The 19,552-nt window shown below is 48.3% G+C and overlaps 1 pseudogene; it reads right to left on the bottom strand.

Annotated features, from left to right (window-relative positions):
• Nucleotides 1–5,596: 5,596 nt before the first annotated feature.
• LOC119339124 lies at nucleotides 5,597–19,189 on the bottom strand (annotated as a pseudogene).
• Nucleotides 19,190–19,552: the final 363 nt, after the last annotated feature.

The following is a 19,552-nucleotide window of genomic DNA, read 5'->3' as shown; positions in this document are numbered from 1 at the left end:
TCTAATCAAATTATTTAATGAACTCCCACTCAGATTTGACATCCCTCTAGTCATCTAAGTGTTACACGATCCGAGTCGACTAGGCGGTGTCCGATCATCACGTGAGACGGACTAGTCATCATCGGTGAACATCTCCATGTTGATCGTATCTTCCATACGACTCATGTTCGACCTTTCAGTCTCTGTGTTCCGAGGCCATGTCTGTACATGCTAGGCTCGTCAAGTAAACCCTAAGTGTTCTGCATGTGTAAATCTGTCTTACACCCGTTGTATATGAACGTAAGGATCTATCACACCCGATCATCACGTGGTGCTTCAAAACGACGAACTTTAGCAACGGTGCACAGTTAGGGGGAACACTTTCTTGAAATTATTATAAGGGATCATCTTATTTACTACCGTCGTTCTAAGTAAACAAGATGCATAAAACATAATAAACATCACATGCAATTATATAAAGTAGTGACATGATATGGCCAATATCATATAGCTCCTTTGATCTTCATCTTCGGGGCTCCATGATCATCTTGTCACCGGCATGACACCATGATCTCCATCATCATGATCTCCATCATCGTGTCTTCATGAAGTTGTCACGCCAACGACTACTTCTACTTCTATGGCTAACGCGTTTAGCAATAAAGTAAAGTAATTTACATGGCGTTCTTCAATGACATGCAGGTCATACAAAAAAATAAAGACAACTCCTATGGCTCCTGCCGGTTGTCATACTCATCAACATGCAAGTCGTGATTCCTATTACAAGAACATGATCTCATACATCACAATATATCATTCATCATTCATCACAACTTCTGGCCATATCACATCACATGACAATTGCTGCAAAAACAAGTTAGACGTCCTCCAATTGTTGTTGCATCTTTTACGTGGCTGCAATTGGGTTCTAGCAAGAATGTTTTCTTACCTACGAATAACCACAACGTGATATTGTCAACTTCTATTTACCCTTCATAAGGACCCTTTTCATCGAATCCGCTCCAACTAAAGTGGGAGAGACAGACACCCGCCAGCCACCTTATGCAACTAGTGCATGTTAGTTGGTGGAACCGGTCTCACGTAAGCGTATGTGTAAGGTTGGTCCGGGCCGCTTCATCCCACAATACCACTGAAGCAAGATAAGACTAGTAGCGGCAAGCAAGTTGACAAGATCTACGCCCACAACAAAATTGTGTTCTACTCGTGCAATAGAGAACTACGCATAGACCTAGCTCATGATGCCACTATTGGGGAACGTTGCAGAAAATTAAAATTTTTCCTACGGTTTCACCAAGATCCATCTATGAGTTCATCTAAGCAACGAGTCAAGGGAGTGAGTTTGCATCTACATACCACTTGTAGATCGCATACGGAAGCGTTCGAGGGAGCGGTGATGATGGAGTCGTACTCGACGTGATTCAGATCACCAATGACCAAGTGCTGAACGGACAGCACCTCCGCGTTCAACACACGTATGGTACGGGTGACGTCTCCTCCGTCTTGATCCAGCAAGGAGGAAGGAGAGGTTGAGGAAGATAGCTCCACCGGCAGCACGACGGCGTGGTGTTGGTGGAGAAGCAGCACTCCGACAGGGCTTCGCCAAGCTCGTGACGGAGAAGGAGAGGTGTTGGGGAGGGGAGGGGCTGCGCCTTGGCTTGTGTATGCAGCCCTCCCCTCACGCCTCTATTTATAGGGGAAGGGGCAAGGGGGGCTGGCCCCTCTAGATGGGATCTAGAGGGGGGCGGCGGCCAGGGAGGGGGGACTTGCCCCCCAAGCAAAGGGGGGCACCCCCTCTAGGGTTCCCCCCCCCAACCCTAGGCGCATGGGCCCAGGGGGGCGCCCAGCCCTCCAGGGGCTGGCTCCTGCCACACGCAGCCCATGTGGCCCCCCCGGGCGGGGTGGCCCCTCCCGGTGGACCCCCGGAACCCTTCCGGTGGCCCCGGTACAATACCGATATGCCCCCGAAACTTTCCGGTGTCCGTTTGACAACTTCCCATATATAAATCTTTACCTTCGGACCCTTCCGGAACTCCTCGTGACATCCGGGATCTCATCCAGGACTCCGAACAACATTCGGTATTCACATACAAGTCTTCCTAATAACCCTAGCGTCACCGAACCTTAAGTGTGTAGACCCTACGGGTTCGGGAGACATGCAGACATGACCGAGACGGCTCTCAGGTCAATAACCAACAGCGGGATTTGGATACCCATGTTGGCTCCCACATGCTCCTCGATGATGTCATCGGATGAACCACGATGTCGAGGATTCAAGCAACCCCGTATACTATTCCCTTTGTCAATCGGTACGTTACATGCCTGAGACTCGATCGTCGGTATCCCAATACCTCGTTCAGTCTCATTACCGGCAAGTCACTTTACTCGTACCGTAATGCATGATCCCGTGACCAAGCACTTGGTCACTTTGAGCTCATTATGATGATGCATTACCGAGTGGGCCCAGAGATACCTCTCCATCATACGGAGTGACAAATCCCAGTCTCGATCCGTGTCAACCCAACAGACACTTTCGGAGATACCTGTAGTGTACCTTTATAGTCACCCAGTTACGTTGTGACGTTTGGTACACCCAAAGAACTCCTACGGTATCCGGGAGTTACACGATCTCATGGTCTAAGGAAGAGATACTTGACATTGAAAAAACTCTAGCAAAACGAACTACACGATCTTGTGCTATGCTTAGGATTGGGTCTTGTCCATCACATCATTCTCCTAATGATGTGATCCCGTTGTCAATGACATCCAATGTCCATAGTCAGGAAACCATGACTATCTGTTGACCAACGTGCTAGTCAACTAGAGGCTCACCAGGGACGTATTGTGGTCTATGTATTCACACATGTATTACGATTTTCGGATAATACAATTATAGCATGAATAAAAGACAATTATCATGAACGAGGAAATATAATAATAATGCTTTTATTATTGCCTCTAGGGCATATTTCCAACACAACCAACTACTATATGGATGCAGCCAACTGGGGAGAATTTTGTGCAACTACAAACATATACAACAAGTTCAATCAGCCATTGCATTGCACACAGAATGCGCACATCTAACAAACAACAACATGAACTCGACATAGAACTTGAAGAAGGACTAGGACAAATCATATAAATCAACTGAAGTTTAACTGTGGCAAAGTAATAACTAGGCAGAAAATAATTAACTAAAGGCAACAAGCTCATTATCATAACTTGTGCAACTGGGACAAACAGAACTTGTGCAACAAGAATATACTATATTGGAAAATTGGCAGGCATTGGAACTAATTTGCACAAATAATGGTCCCTGGTTGCACACAGCAGGGAAAACACACATGAACAACCACATAGACAACAAGACTGACAGATTGGGTAGACCATATTGGAAAACTTGCAAGCATTGGTGCTAAATTGCACAAACAAGGGTGCCTGGTTGCACACAGCAGGGGGAACACACATGAACGACCAGATCCAGCACAAAGGCTGGCAGAAAAATCAGTAGACTATATTGGAAAATTGTCAACCATTGGTACTAATTTGCACAAGTGATGATATCTATTTGCACACAGCATAATAAAAACACGTGGACCACCACATCCACCACAAGACTGACAGATTGGGTACACTATATTGCAAAAAATGGCAAGCATTGGTGCTAAATTGCACAAACAAGGGTTCCTAGTTGCACACAGCACCGGAAAAACACACGAACCACCAGACCAATCATAAAGGATGGCAGCTTGGTTAGTTAATATTGGGAAATTGGTAAGCATAGGTACTGATTTGCACAAGTAATGGTCCGTAATTGCATACAACAGGGAAAAACACACATGACCCAGGAGAACCACCACAAGGATGACACATTGGCTATATTGTCTCAAAAATTGTCTACTACTGCTCCTAATTTGCACGCAAGGGGCAACACAGTTGCACACTGCAGGGGGGGGGACACTCATCAAAAACACCAGATCCACCGCGAGGCTACAATCCACAAACGAGGCTCTATCGCCACGAACCACTCATCCTCCCTGAACCACTCATCCCATACGTATATGCACGAGCTCTCCCCCTATTAAAACGCAAAAAACGACGGGATGAGCACAACCCTAGCCCGCCCCTGCCAATCCGGCGGTTTCCCAAACGAAGTAGTCCGCGGGGATGACCTCAACCTCGCCGGAAAATGAGTTCGACCTCCCTAACCCCGACCGCGACCTCGAGTTCGACCTCTACCTCGACCTCCCTGACAACGACCGCGACCTCACCGGAAAACGTGCGACCTCATCGGAAAAAAGGAGGGCGGGCGAGTGGAGAAACAAGCAGGGACGAAGAACGGGGAACGCGCGGTAGGAGCAGTACCTGTGCCGCCGCGGACGACGACCCTCGTGGCGCGCCCCGCCGTCGACCTCAACCAGCGGCGGATTTGGAACCGCCTCCGAGCACCAACCAGCGGCGAAAGCAAGGGGGAAAGAGGAGGAATGGGCGGCGATAGGTGCGGGGTGGACCGGGTAATGGCATGAAATTCGAAACCGCCGCCCACTACGACGGCTATCGCGCTGGGGAACTGCCTAATCCTCTATGACGTGTGGGTCCGTCAGGAAGTTTATCTCACGCGGCGCGGCTCGATCGGACCAGGCGACGGTCCACGCGTGGTCCGAGCGGCGCGGCTCCATCACCCGACCAGGGAACACCTGGACACCGCGCGTCGTCGATCGAAACGAGATCGAGCGGCTCTCGTTCGGCCGCTCGTTCTTTCCAGATAGTGCGTATGCACTTTTTAGGTTTTGGGATTTTTAAATCTCCGATTTTTTTTAAGTACGAACACTTTTTAAAATCCTGAATACTTTTTAAAAAACGGACATTTTTGGAGAACACAACCGATTTTGAGTTACACTATTCGAGACAAACATTTTTGGAAAAAATGGGAACAGATTTTAAAATATGAAGAATTTTTTTAAATGTTTGTACACTTTTATAAAATGTTTATTTTCATTAAGCAAATGTAAAATGTGCATTCGGCAAAATGTTACTGTGTCATATTTTTGAAAAAATATTTTGGAATTTCGTAAATTATTTGCTTTAAAAAATATATTCGGTATTTCAATTTTTTTACAGTTTTTTAAAGAAATGTTTGGAACTTTTTTCAAAAAGGTTTTCATAAACCGCTCGTTTCTGTTCTTATATTACTGTACCCGCTAAACATAATCATTAGTAGCCTTCAGGCTGATTGGCTCGGTGGGGCCTCTGCGAGTGTGACGTCCTGAGTTCAAATATTGTTAAGCTCATTTTTTGTGGCCGCTTTCAATTTTTGTCGCTCCTAATATTCCCTCCTTATAATCATGGGTGTCTAACGTTTCGGCACGAAAATTAGCACAGCCGTTAGTTACTTGATGAGCTGTCGTTGTCTGGTAGAGGACAAGTGGGTTTGTAAAAAAAAATATTTTCATTACGAAAATTTAAAATAATCGATTTAGCTTCTTTCATAAGTTGAAGGTTTGTTTTGGACTTTTTCCGGCTCAGGAGGGTAAAGTACAGAAACACGTACTCCCTCCATCCCATAATGTAAAACACTTTTTGACACTACACTACATCAGTACAAACTAAATTAACTGCAAAATGTATACTATGGTGCTTTCAGATTGTTGTCAACATGGTCTTATTGGATTCTTTTCCTTGTACCTCGCGGTGCAGCTCACAAAAACCATCAGATTCAGGCAGCCCAGTCCGGCCATCATCCAGAAGAAGCGATCCAAGTGACCCTCGTTCAGGTTGTCGGGGATCCAGCCCGGCGCGCCGCCTGTCGACGTGGCCCACTGCACGACCGTCAGTAGGAAGGAGCTCAGGTAGTCGCCGGCCGCTATCGCGAGGAACCCGAGCGCCGTGCACACGGTCTTCATCGCGGCCGGCGCCTGGCTGTAGAAGAAGTCGAGCTGCCCGATGGTAGTGAGCACCTGGCCCATGCCCATCAGCACGTACTGGGGCGCCTGCCACAGCACGCTGGTCGAATTCGGCGCCAGCAGCGACGCCTTTGCCGCGCGGAGGCGTGCCGTCTCGAGAAGCGCCGCTGCGGCCATGGCGAGCACGGGCATGGCGAGGCCGGCACCGACCTCTGAAGCCCCAAGATGCCCTTCTCCCTCCCGGTGAGCCTCCTGGCCGCAGGAACGAATGCCCGGTCGTAGAGCGGGACCAGGGCGATGATGGTGAGCACTTCAAAGGTGGACATGGACGCGGGCGGGACGCGTACGGAGCCGACTTTGGCGTCCATCGCCATGCCTTGCTCGACGAACGTCGACGAGACCTGCGCTAACACGGCATAGAAGAACACGACGGTCGCCCAGAGCGGAAGCATCCGCACGAGAATCTTGGTCTCCTCAACCTGCGTCACAATGCAGAGTCTCCACGGGCTGTGCGGTGTCGACGCGGCTGCCGTCTCCACCTCCTTGCCCGAAGGCACGACAACGGCGGCCTTGTCGAAGAATCTGATCAAGCAAGCAGCACATCCGTCTTGAGTGGTGAATCTGATCAAGCAGGCAGCTACTAGGAAACCTTAGAGGATTGTAGTAACTGACCGGAGATCAGGGGTGTGCTCGATCCTCTGAACTGCGAGGTCTTCTTCCCGCGGGTCGTAGAGAAGAGAGCTGTCGGACGGCGGCTCGACGCCAAAATTTCTCACTGCAGCAACGACGACCTGGCACACTCTGGTGAGTGCGCTGCCGCCGGGGCGGTGAAACCTGCACGTCCGCGAGCCCACGACCAGGCAAGAAAGCCCGACGGCGAGGACGGCCGCCGGGATGGTCAGCCCCAGCGCCCAGCCGTAACGGTCCTGCACCCATACGATGCCGGTGCTGGATACCAGCGATGCGCAGTACATGTTGAAGACGTACCAGTTGAAGAAGGAGCCCTTCGTCACGCGCTCCGATGGATCGCCGTCGTCGAACTGATCGGCGCCGAAGGACATCAGGCACGGCCTGAGGCCGCCCAACCCAAAGGCAACCATGTAGAGGCCCAGAAACAAGATGAACTCCTGAGCCGACACGATGTTGGACGAGGTGAGGCCTGTGAACGACGCGCCGTTCTTGACGAGCAGCGGCAGGTACGCTGAGAGTGCTGCCATGAGCATGCCCTGCCCAAAAACAGAGAGGCCAAATTCTCACAATCTTGCAGGATTCAAGTCTGAATTTTCTCAATTAGGACCGGGCAGGATGTAGACTGCAGAGTGGTGATTAATTGAAGTGCTCCGAGCAGGATGAAATGAAATTGCTGCAATGTCAGAACGATATTCTGAATTGCTCCACTGGGACATGACACAGAGATTCAGACTCTGGTGCAGAGTGATTATTGATTGCTGTGTAGAGTGGTTGGAAGGAACCTACTGCGACGCCGACGGAGCAGGAGACGACCATGGTGCGGTACCTTCCCCAGTAGGAGTCGGCGACGACGGCGCCGGCGAGAGGAGTGAGGTAACAGGTGCCCTTCCAGGTGGAGACGCACCTCGAGGCGGCGACGTTGGTCTGGCCCAGGACGGTCGTGAGGTACGTGACGAGGTTGTAGGAGATGCCATGGAAGGCCAGGCAGTAGCAGAAGTCGGTACCTGCACGCACATCATCGTTCCAAGATGCGGCCGGAACCAAATTAATCACCACGCCATCCACCTGTGCGCGTAGCCAAGAACAGTTGAATTGCCAAGAGAGTTTGGTCTCGTTGAAATCTCAGTCGGAACAAGAAACAAATTACCGAGGACTGCGCGGCATGCGCGCCATCCACCCGTCCGATTCTTCAGCGCCGGGTTCCCGTCGAAATCAAGAGACCCGTCGGTGGTGTATGCCTCCGCTGCCTGCGACGGCGATCCCCATCAAAATTAGGAGCCAAACAGCATCCATGGGTCAAAATTGAATCAGAGAGAAAAGAGTTTATCACGAGGGAGGCGGGGGAGAGGGGGACGAGACCTCGGGGGTGGGCGGTCGAGCAGGGGCACTGTGTGCTCGCCGGCGGAGGCCATGGCGAGAGCTTGGGACCGTACGACTTTTGCTTGTGCACTTGGCAGTGGAGTGGGTGGAGATTACTGTAAATCTGTAATCGAAAGTTCCGCGGAACTGCAGCTAGCTAGGCGCCGATGAGTGAACTCTTTTTTCTTCGAAAACACTAACGCCCATACGTGTGGGCGTCTGGCAACTCATCCACATACATGGATCTTTATCCAACCAATTCTGCATGAATCTTAACGCGTTCTAATAGTTTTTGTGTGTCACGTAAGACTGGGCTGGTGTGTGGGCATTCCTCCGGTCGCTCACACGTCCTTTTTCATCACGCGAGGGGGCTAGTGTGTGGGCATTTAGCAATTCGCCCACACATCAGTTTTCACGCACGCAGAGAAGCAGGTGTGTGGGCGTTTATCACTTCGCCCACACGCCCGTCTCCTCGCCCACACGTGTGGGCGTCTGGCAACTCATCCACATACATGGATCTTTATCCAACCAATTCTGCATGAATCTTAACGCGTTCTAATAGTTTTTGTGTGTCACGTAAGACTGGGCTGGTGTGTGGGCATTTCTCCGGTCGCTCACACGTCCTTTTTCATCACGCGAGGGGCTAGTGTATGGGCATTTAGCAATTCGCCCACACATCAGTTTTCACGCACGCAGAGAGGCAGGTGTGTGGGCGTTTATCACTTCGCCCACACGCCCGTCTCCTCGCCCACACCCAAAGTTATCAGTTGCCATGTGTTTCTGCAGGGTACATGGCAACTGCCCTAACTTTGCTTGTAAGCAGATGACAACTCTTTTACCCGAGTTGCCATGTGTTTTTGCATGATACATGGCAACTGCCCTAGCGTGCACATAAGCAGATGACAACCCTCTCTTTTTACATGGCAACTGCCCTAGCGTGCTTGTGAGCACATGGCAACTCTCTCTTTTTACCCGAACATATTTTTTCATGCTTTTTTGTAGTGCTACATGACAACTGTCTAGTGTTAGTAGGTGGCAACTCCTAAAGTTTTGAAATCATGGCAACTGCAGTAGACCAGACCATACATGGCAATTGCAGTTGAGCAACCATGGCAACTGTAGTTGTCCGACATGGCAATTGTAATTCAGCGACATGGCAACTGCAGTTAAATGAACATGGAAGAGGGTCCAGACCATGGCAACTGCGGGGGACGCGTGGTGACTGTCACGCTGGGCGTGGGGGACCATAAGGTAGGAGGTATGACGTACGGACGTGTGGGCATTATCTATTTTGCCTAAAACACCATAAAAAATATGTGGGCAGACCCCTTAACGCTCACACGTGTGGGCGTTATCGGCGTTTTTTTTCTTTTATTCAGTCTATGACGCCGCTAGAAACGAAAAAATGAGCTCGAGATGAACATTAAATTTCAACAAAATGAAAATTCTGAATTTGTTTGGTGGAAAACCAATGATAGAGGTTTTAAGTTCTTGTAAATTTTCATAATGAAATGACATTTGTGGAAGTCGTGAAAAAAAATCATCACTCCAAAATGCATTTCAAAAAAAACATTTTTGGAGCATTGATTTTTATTTTATTTTGCCACGGCTTCTATAGATGTCATTTCACTGTGAAACTTTGCAAGCATTGACAACATTTGTCAATAAATGCAAGAATGCAAAACAGAAAGGAAATACATGTTAACCTCACATACAAGTTGGCCTCAAACCCATTCTTTCAAGGTTCATTCTCGAGCAACTTAAATAAAAAAGACTACCTTTTGAGCATGGCTAAAATAGTTCAGGTGGAGAGGATACTTATCAAGACAATATAACCAATTCCCTACAAAAGGACAATATAATTAATGAATTACTGTACTCACCTTAATATAATTGTAGTCCATGGTAACAACAACAAGCCTTGTGAGTTTACTTTGTCAATCATAGGTCTATCATCATGTCTCACCATTAAGTCATGAGCAATGCCACTAACGACGGAGCATTGCAGAAAAACCATGAGCCTGAACCTGAGCTTGAGAGGGAAAGGAAGCGAGGAGCTCACCACTGACTTGTCACCAACGAGCTACTGCTAGATCCTAAGAGGGGGAGGAGGTACCACCACTGGATTGTCGTATGCGAGATGATGCAACATCATATGAGGAGGAAGTGAAGACCACATAGTGGGGGCAGAGCTTGACAACGAATCTCGACCACCGTTGCGTCTGCAAGTGAGAGGGGCTCAAAGAGGGCGGTTACGTCATTATTGGCGAATTTTGGGGCCTACCTTGTGTTGGGGAGGGGACTCGAAGAAGAAGGACAATGACTAAAAAATAAGTATAAGTGAGAGTTCTTTTTGCACAGAAGCATGTACTTATGCGTGCGGGTCCCTCCACTAAGATCTCGGCCATCTGATTCCAATCCGACAGTTTGGATTGATATTTTCAATCTCTTTTACAATATGCCCGGTTTCCATCCTAGTTGCTCCCGGATCTTGTCCCACATCAGGCCAACTAAGGTACATGACGATTGATGTTTGCTTCGTGCGAAGCACATACGTTGTGCTAGGTAACACAATATGGGCAAATCATAAAAAAAATTAGAAAAAATGTGGGCTCAGCAACTCAAGGTTGCAAGGAGAAGAGTAATGCTACATCTACAAAAATTTATGTATCGGGGTTTACGGGTTGACGTTGCGTCTCGCAATGAAATCAGGGGGGTTAGTTTGATAAATCAAGGGGATAAGGAGACATAGGCCCGGAAATCAATTTTCAATATATCTAGCCTTATTGATAAGAGAATGAGGTCTAGAAAATCTAGTTCGATTATATTTGTGGGAGTATGCAATTATACTATGGCCTAAGTTTTTACAAAGTGTGTGGCTACGCCTTTATCGCCTTTACCAGATATGATGTGTTTAGGGGTGAGGTTGTGCAGAAGAGCATTTGGGCAATTTGGCATAGAGCTTGTGTTTCCTTAAAAAGTGGAAGGCCATAGTTAGGTGCTGCGAATGTTGATCAAGGTCTAAATTGTACATCAAGATATCATCCATGAACACTAGAAAACATACTTCCTGATTTTTTGAAGCAAATAATAAATTCTTTTTTGTGAAAAATATGAAACTCCATATATTGAAGTCGACCTATCTTTACAAGGGCTATCCTTACAAAGATTTAAAACTACAGAAGAGTCCGTCTTTCTCTTGAAGTTGCCAGCGGCATGCCTTGAGCAATGCTCGATGATGCCTGTAGACATCCGAAACTGTTGAAATATGAGATGGGCCTAGAGCCCATATGACAATTTCAGATTTAATCTCTAAGGGCCCATGTAGGTGGCATGACAAGGTGGTGGGAAGTTTAGTCCCACCATGCTAGTTGAAGGAGAGTTGGAGTGGTTCATAAGGAATTCTCTCCCTCATGCTATTGGAGCTTGAGAAGAACAGAAGCACTCGCGCACTCCTCCTCCTCCGCTCGCCTTGCCGCGCCGCGGGTTGCGGGATTGAGCCAAGCCGAGCTCACTCCTATGCGCTTCTTTTTGCCGGTCAGGAACGGAGAGTCTTTGACAGGTAGGGCCACGATCTGAGACGTCGGATCATGGGCTACCGACTTGGACGTGGGTTCAGTCCACGTCTCTCCACGCGCGGCCGCACATATATATGTGGGGCGCTGCGAAATAGAACGCATCTCCGCCTCCATGCCCGCGTCGTTCCTTTGCTGCTGCTGCCGCCGGCGACTCCATCCCGTTCACCACGTACACGGTTGACAGGAGAGCAGACCTCCGAAACCCCGCCTCTCCGGATCTTGTACGGGAGAGGGGCGATTAGGTTTTTGGGTAGCGACTACTCAACTACTCGCTTTTGTTCATCTACGTCCGCATCACCTTTGTCATCACCATGTCGACCGACGCCGACCGTTCCGCTGCTGAGAAGGTCGAGGCCGACAAGAAGGCCGCCGAGGATGCCGCGGCTGCTGCCACTGTCACCGCCGCCGCGTGGCCGATTGGAGGGTATACATCGCTTATCCCTCTCGTGTTTCTTTCTGTTGTAGCAGTACTAGCGATATGCGTAGATGTTTCTACTATGTGCGTAGTACATGCTCTGTTAGATCGTAATCAGTGTGTTAGCAATGTTGTCCATGTCATGCTCATGATTTATTCATGGATTAATTTAATCGAAAAACTGCCTATTTATTCATCAATCCAAAAACCTAATGTGTGTAGGAGTTTTTCGAATTCTGATTTTGCTGCTGCACTGAAACCGTCCCCGTTTAGGGGAACATACTTTAAGCGTTGGCAGACTAAAACCACCTTATGACTCACGGCCATGAACGTGTTCTGGGTCACCGGTGTGACTCCCACAGGAACGATCGCTCCTGAACAGGAGAAGGCGTTCAAGGAGGCCACTGTCGTGTTCCTCGGGGCGGTTCTGAGCGTGATTGGAGATAAGCTGGTTGACGCATATTTGCATATGCGGTCTGCCAAGGACTTGTGGGAGACGCTCGAATGTAAGCTCGGGGTTGCCGATGCAGGGAGCGAGATGTATATTATAGAGCAGTTCCACGATTACAACATGGTTGAAAACCGTCCTGTATTGGAGAAGGCTCATGAGATAATATGCATTGTTAAGGAGCTTGAGCTTCTTAAGTGCGTGTTACCGGGCAAGTTTGTCGCGGGCTGCATAATCGCTAAGCTCCCCAATTCCTGGAGGAACTTTGCCACCACTCTAAAACATCAGAGGCATGAATTCTCTGTGGAGGATGTCATTGGCCATCTGAGTATTGAGCAGAATTCAAGGGCAAAGGACTCGCACAGAAAAGGGGTCGAAGGAACTTCTGTGGCCAATATGGTACATCAGAAGAACTCCAATTCCCACAAGCTCAAGGGAAAGAACGGTGTCCAATAGAATACCGACTTCAAGAAGAAGGGTAAGAAGACCTTCAAGAAGAACAAGAAGGATGAGGGCTGCTTTACTTGTGGTTCGGCTGAACATTGGGCCAACAAGTGCCCAAACAAGTTTAAGAAGTCAGAACAGGACTCCAAGTCTATCAATATGATTGTGAGCAACAATGAGAGTGGTGCATCTGGGTACGGTAATTTATTTGCTGTATTTTCAGTTTGGTCGTCCACCGATTGGTGGGTCGACACATGTGCAGGTGTTCATGTGTGTGCTGACATTTCACTGTTTTCTTCTTACCAGGCCACAGGTCATGAGTCTGTACTGATGGGGATTGGCGCGAGTGCTTCTGTTCTTGGTGTTGGCACGATCTATCTGAAGTTTACTTCGGGAAGGATCGTGCAGCTCAAGAAGGTGCAGCATGTCCCTGCCATCAAAAAGAACCTCTTTAGTGGCTCCCTTCTATGTAGAGAAGGGTTTAAGTTGGTATTCTAGTCTAATAAATTAGTTGTTACAAAATATGGACTATTTGTTGGAAAGGGTTATGAATGCGGAGGCATGTTCCGCCTTTCTCTTGCAAATCTATGTAATAAAGTCGTGAACAATATTCATTTGAGTGTTAATGAATCTAAAGTCTGGCATTCACGTCTTTGTCACATTAGTTTTGGTGTTATGAGCGGCTAGCCAAATCGAATTTAATCCCGAGTTTCACTTTAGCCAAAGGTTCTAAGTGCCATTCGTGTGTGCAATCTAAGCAACCTCGCAAGCCTCACAAGGCATCAGAGGAGAGACACTTGGCGCCACTTGAACTCATACATTCTGATCTTTGTGAGATGAATGGTGTGTTGACTAAAGGTGGAAAGAAATATTTCATGACTTTGATAGATGATTCCACTAGATATTGCTATGTGTATATGTTAAATACCAAATATGAGGCTCTACACTACTTTAAATCTATAAGGCAGAAGTTGAGAATCAACTCGAAAAGAAAATCAAACGAGTTCGGTCAGATCATGGTGGAGAGTACTTCTCGAAAGAGTTTGATGCCTCCTGTGCGGAACACAGTATTATTCACGAGAGGACGCCTCCCTACTCACCCTATTCAAACGGGGCTGCCGAGCGGAAAAACCATACTCTAACTGATTTGGTTAACGACATGTTAGATACGTCGGGTTTATCCAAGGCCTGGTGGGGGGAGGCTATAATGACATCATGTCATGTCCTGAATAAAGTTCCGACAAAGGATAACGAGATCACTCCTTATGAGAAGTGGACCAAGAGAAGGACAACACTCTCGTACTTACGTACTTGGGGCTGCTTAGCGAAATTTAATGTGCCGATCCCCAAAAAGTGTAAGCTTGGACCAAAGACTGTGGACTGCGTTAATTTGGGCTATGCCATGAATAGTGTTGGCTATAGATTTCTAGTAGTGAAATCTGAGGTACCTGGCATGAAGGCCGGTACAATTATGGAGTCTAAGGACCCTACATTCTTTGAGGACATTTTCCCCATGAGAGATGTACAAAGCACTTCTAGACATGAATCTAAGGAGACTCCTGAGCCTGCCATTCCTATGGAATATTATGAATGAACACATGATGAAAATCCTGAGGAGGATGACGAGGAAACCCTTGGTAGGGGAAAGAGACAAAGGACTGCAAAGCCCTTTGGTGATGATTTCTTCGTGTATCTCGTGGATGATACTCCTACTTCTATTTCAGAAGCGTATGCCTCTCTAGAAGCTAACTGCTGGAAGGATGCGGTCCGTAGCGAGATGGATTCCATCATGGCTTATGGGACATGGGAGATCACTGAGCATCCCTATGGTTGCAAACCATTGGGATGTAAGTGGGTGTTCAAAAAGAAGCTTAGGCTCGATGGTACGATTGAAAAATACAAGGCTAGGCTTGTGGCCAAGGGCTATGACTAGAAAGAAGAGGAAGATTTCTTCAATACTTATTCACCTATGGCTAGACTGACCACCATTCGAGTATTACTCTCGTTGGCGTCCTCGCACGATCTTCTCATCCACCAGATGGATGTTAAGATGGCTTTTCTGAATGGAGAGCTAAACGAGGAAATCTACATGCAACAGCCAAATGGCTTTGTCATAGATGGTCAGGAAAGAAAGGTGTGTAGGTTGCTGAAATCTTTATATGGCCTGAAGCAAACACCTAAGCAATGGCATGATAAGTTTAATACAACTCTGACATCTGTTGGCTTCGTTGTTAATGAAGCTGACAAATGTGTATACTATCGCCGTGGTGGGGGCGAAGGAGTCATACTGTGCTTGTATGTTGATGACATACTGATATTCGGAACCAACCTCAAAGTCATTGAGGAGGTTAAGTCGTTTCTGTCTTAGAACTTTGAAATGAAGGACCTTGGTGTGGCTGATGTTATCTTGAATATCAAGCTACTAAGAGATAATGAGGGTAGAATCACACTTCTGCAATCCCATTATGTTGAGAAGGTGTTGAGCCATTTTGGATATTCGGACCGCAAACCATCTCAAACACCATATGATCCTAGTGTGTTGGTCCGAAAGTTCGAAGGCACAACTAAGGATCGACTGAGATACTCTCAAATCATTTGTTCACTCATGTACCTAGCAAGCGCAACGAGGCCTAACATCGCGTTTGCTGTGAGCAAACTGAGCCGGTTTATTTCCAATACGGGTGATGTACATTGGCATGCTATTGAGAGAGTTATGCACTATCTGAAAGGTACTATGAACTACAGACTTCACTATACCGGATACCCATCGGTACTTGAAGGGTATAGTGATGCGAATTGGATCTCTGATGCTGATGAGATGAAGGCCACAACTGGGTATATGTTTACTCTTGGAGGTGGCGCTGTTTCTTGGAAGTCTTACAAGCAAACGATCTTAACGAGATCGACAATGGAAGCAGAATTAACATCATTAGACACATCTGGTGTCGAAGCAGGATGGCTTCGTGATCTTTTAGTGGACTTGCCATTGGTTGATAAACCGGTTCCGGCTATCCTTATAAACTGTTACAATCAGACTGTCATCACCAAGGTGAAGAGTTCAAAGGACAACATGAAGTCCAACAAACACATAAGAATGAGATTAAAAGCTGTCAGAAAATTAAGAAACTCCGGAGTGATAGCGTTGGAGTATGTCCATACGGCTAAGAATCTGGCAGATCCCTTTACAAAAGGGCTATCACGTGTTGTGATAGATAGTGCATCGAGGGAGATGGGTATGAGACCCACATGAGTTGCCATGGTAGTAACCCAACCTATGTGATCAGAGATCCCGTGAAGTAGGACCTGGGAAACAAGCCAGTGGTGAACTCAGGAGAGTAACTTTACTAACCCACTCCGTTGGAGATGCAATACTCTCGGAAACTGTATGGAAGGATGACTACTGTCTTAATGTGTTCCAAGGCTTATATGTATAAGCAATATGCTATCCTACACAGCGATCTTTGGAGGAACACACCTATATGAGCCCGACTGCTGGTCACAGTATATGAGATTGGGGTGATCTCTAGCAAGCTCATGAACAGGCCAGGAGTGTGACTAATATGCTCCACCCGAGGGGTCGGCCTTCGGCAGCCTCGTATCAGTGAGACTTGTGGTGAAACTTCTTGACGCCAAACTAACAATTCAAGGCATAGTCCATTGTTCAGTTGTGAATGAGTGTAACTACTTGGTCTAGGTGGAGCTCAACCTTAATCGGTCTCCACTGAGATGCTGGTATATCAAAACAGCATTTGGAACAAAGGACAAAGTGGGCCCCTGAGATCTGGTGGGGGATTGTTGAAATATGAGATGGGCCTAGAGCCCATGACAATTTCAGATTTAATCTCTAAGGGCCCATGTAGGTGGCATGACAAGGTGGTGGGAAGTTTAGTCCCACCATGCTAGTGGATGGAGAGTTGGAGTGGTTTATAAGGGATTCTCTCCCTCATGCTATTGGAACTTGAGAAGAAAAGAATCCTTCGCGCACTCCTCCTCCTCCACTCGCCTCGCCACGCCTCGTCACGGGTTGCGGGATTGAGCCGAGCCGAGCTGAGCTCACGCCTATGCGCTTCTTTTTGCCGGTCAGGAACGGAGAGTCTTTGACAGGTAGGGCCACGATCTGAGACGTTAGATCATGGGCTACCGACTTGGACGTGGGTTCAGCCCACGTCTCTCCACGCGCGGCCGCACATATATATGTGGGGCGCTGCCAACCCTAGCCGCTGCGAAATAGAACGCATCTCCGCCTCCACGCCCACATCGTTCCTTTGCTGCTCCTGCCGCCGGCGACTCCATCCCGTTCACCGTGTACACGGTTGACGGGAGAGCAGGCCTCCGAAACCCTGCCTCTCCGGATCCTGTATGGGAGAGGGGCGATTAGGTTTTTGGGTAGGGACTACGCGACTGCTCATTTCTGTTCATCTACGTCTGCATCACCTTTGTCATCACCATGTCGACCGACGCCGACCATGCCGTTGCTGAGAAGGCCGAGGCCGACAAGAAGGCCGCCGAGGATGCCGCGGCTGCTGCCACTGTCACCGCCGCCGCGTGGCCGATTGGAGGGTATACATCGCTTATCACTCTCGTGTTTCTTTCTGTTGTAGCAGTACTAGCGATATGCGTACATGTTTCTACTATATGCGTAGTACATGCTCTGTTAGATCGTAATCAGTGTGTTATCAATGCTGTCCATTGTAAGATTGGGGAAACCACACGTTGTGGTGCCTTGTATTGATCTATATATATATATAGGTTACAAGGCAGAGTTCGTATCATACAATATACGGACACCTATACAAGGACTACACATATACAACCGTATAACTATACAAAACAATACGTTTATATATATTCTAACACCCTCCCTCAGTCGTAAACGGGCGTCGACGAATGTTAAGACTGTCCCGAAAATCCAAAAAGAGAGGAGATGGCAATCCTTTGGTGAAAATGTCCGCAAATTGAGAAGAACTCGGAACGTGAAGAACCCGAACCTCGCTTGTGGTGACACGGTCGCGCACAAAGTGTAAATCGATCTCCACATGCTTGGTGCGCTGATGATGAACGGGATTCTGTGTCATGTAAACAGAGCTCACATTGTCACAAAACACCACAGTGGCACCAGTCACCGGTCGATGAAGCTCCTGAAGAAGCTGCCGTAACCAACATGTTTCAGCCACGACATTTGTAACTGCCCTGTATTCGGCCTCGGCGCTGGAGCGAGAGACCATGTGCTGCCGCTTAGCAGACCACGACACCAGGTTAGTGCCAAGGAAGACACAATAACCTGAGGTAGACCGGCGAGTGTCAGGGCAACCTGCCCAATCAGCGTCAGAATAGGCCAGCAATTTGTTGGAGCTGCGTCAAAGCAAAGTGAGGCCATGGCCGGTGGTGCCGCGGATATAGCGAAGCACACGCTTCACAAGTAGCAAATGATTAGCCCGAGGATCATGCATATGAAGACAAATTTGCTGCACTACATAAGAGATGTCCGGCCGAGTGAACGTGAGGTACTGAAGACCGCCTGCAATACTATGATACTCGGTGGGATCTGCAACTGGATCACTGGACTTGGCTGAAAGTTTGGAGGTAGTATCAACTGGAGTAGAGATGGGTTTGCACACTGCAACATGCTAGCTTGATCAAGAAGATCCAATGCATACTTCTCCTGTGAGAGGAACAGACTGTCCTTGCTGCGTGTGACGGAGATGCCCAGAAAATAATGAAGATCACCCATATCCGTCATACTGAATTCGGTACGAAGAGAGGCAATCAAACTGTGCAACAATGTCGAGGACGATGCAGTCAGGATAATGTCATCCACATAGAGCAGGAGATAGGCCATGTCAGCACCACGCCGATAAACGAACAACGATCTGTCGGACTTGGAGCCAATGAAACCAACCGATGCAATGAACGAAGCAAACCGTTGAAACCATGCACGAGGCGCCTGTTTCAAACCATAGAGTGATTTGTTGAGATGACAAACCTTATCAGGGAAACGAGGATCAGTGAACCCAGAAGGCTGACGAGCATAAACAGTCTCGCTGAGAGTACCATTGAGGAAAGCATTCTTGACATCAAGCTGATGGATGGACCAGTCACTAGAGAGAGCAAGAGAGAGCACCATTCGAATAGTAGCTGGCTTGACGACCGGGCTGAAAGTTTCATCGAAATCGATACCTTCTCGCTGTGTAAATCCACGAAGCACCCAACGAGCCTTGTAGCGATCCAAAGAACCATCAGACTTCATCTTGTGACGGTAGATCCACTTACCGGTAACAATGTTAGCATTGCGAGGGGGATCGACGAGGTCCCAAGTGTTGTTGGAGAGAAGAGCACCATACTCCTCAACCATAGCGGAATGCCAATTTGGATCCTTGAGAGCACCACGATAAGTCTTCGGTATGGGAGATAAACCCTCAACATGAAGATCAAATATCTTTTTCGGCTGCACAATGCCCCGTTTAGCACGAGTTGCCATGGCGTGAGATGGTGGCGGTGGAGGGGCCCGTGGCCGGCGAGTCTGGGGTGGATCCACCGCAACAGGAGCTGGCGACGGTGTTGCCGGTGGTGACGCGGCTGCAGGAGGAGAAGGACTCCCAGCAAGGTCGCTCTCGGAGCTCCCAGCAAGGCGTTCGGCAGTAGCCCGGGCCCCAGGCGACCGGGGCGAGGTCAGTGGCGGCGACCGAGGCAAAGTCGATGGCGGCGACCGTGGAGG

This window comes from Triticum dicoccoides, chromosome 7B (assembly GCF_002162155.2).
Source record: "Triticum dicoccoides isolate Atlit2015 ecotype Zavitan chromosome 7B, WEW_v2.0, whole genome shotgun sequence".
NCBI classification, from domain to species: domain Eukaryota; kingdom Viridiplantae; phylum Streptophyta; class Magnoliopsida; order Poales; family Poaceae; genus Triticum; species Triticum dicoccoides.
Note: the sequence above shows the minus strand (reverse complement) of the source record. Positions and strands in the feature narration are given on the sequence as shown.